The sequence below is a fragment of the Bison bison genome, unplaced genomic scaffold (assembly GCF_000754665.1).
Source record: "Bison bison bison isolate TAMUID 2011002044 unplaced genomic scaffold, Bison_UMD1.0 scf7180017862185, whole genome shotgun sequence".
In the NCBI taxonomy this organism is placed as follows: Eukaryota; Metazoa; Chordata; class Mammalia; order Artiodactyla; family Bovidae; genus Bison; species Bison bison.
The window spans coordinates 152109-153387 of record NW_011492757.1 but is presented as its reverse complement, the minus strand read 5'-3'; positions in this window follow the sequence as shown (position 1 = coordinate 153387).

The window sequence follows — 1279 nt, the reverse complement described above, 5'->3', positions numbered from 1 at the left end:
TACTAGTTTGCATTCCCACCAACAGTGCAAGAGAGTTCCCTTCTCTCCACACCCTCTCCAGCATTTATTGCTTGTAGACTTATGGATTGTAGCCATTCTGACTGGCATGAAATGGTACCTCATAGTGGTTTTGATTTGCATTTCTCTGATAATGAGTGATGTTGAGCATCTTTTCATGTGTTTGTTAGCCATCTGTATGTCTTCTTTGGAGAAATGTCTATTTAGTTCTTTGGCCCATTTTTTGAAGAATATTGGAAATAAAAGCAAAAATAAACAAATGGGACCTAATTAAACTTAAAAGCTTCTGCACAACAAAGGAAACTATTAGCAAGGTGAAAAGGCAGCCTTCAGAATGGGAGAAAATAATAGCAAATGAAGCAACTGACAAACAACTAATCTCAAAAATATACAAGCAACTCCTACAGCTCAACTCCAGAAAAGTAAATGACCCAATCAAAAAATGGGCCAAAGAACTAAATAGACATTTCTTTCTCCAATATATGTACCACATCTTTTTTATCCATTCATTTGTTCATGGATATAGTCAGGTTGCTTTTGTGCTTTGATTATTATAAACAGTGCTGCAATGAGCATGAACTTATTTACAAACAGAAACAGACTCACGGACTTAGAGAATGAGCTTATGGTTACCAGGGAAGAAAGGGTTGGGAGGAAGGATAGATTGGGAGTTTGGAGTTGACAAGTATACACTGCTGTATTTAAAATAGATAACCAATAAGGACTTACCTTATAGTACATGGAACTCTGTTCAACATTCTTTAATAACCTAAATGGGAAAAGAATTTGAAAAATAATAGATAAAGATATATATATATATATATATGTGTGTGTGTGTGTGTGTGTGTGTGTGTGTATGTGAATTACTTTACTATATCCATCCATCCATCAGTGTTCAGTCATTTCTTACTCTTTGCGATCTTAAGGACGGTAGATTCCCAGGCTCCTCTGTTCATGAGATTTCCCAGACAAGAATACCGGAGTGGATTTCCATTTCTTCCTCCAAAGGATCTTCCTAACCCAGGGATCAAAGTGGAGCCTCTTGTGTGTCATTGCTTCAGCAATATGTGAACCGTGAACTTCCTGATGTTCAAGCTGGTTTTAGAAAGGGCAGAGGAACCAGATATCAAATTGCCAACATCCGCTGGATCATGAAAAAGGCAAGACAGTTCCAGAAAAACATCTATTTCTGCTTTATTGACTATGCCAAAGCCTTTGACTGTGTGGATCACAATAAACTGTGGAAAATTCTGAAAGAGAT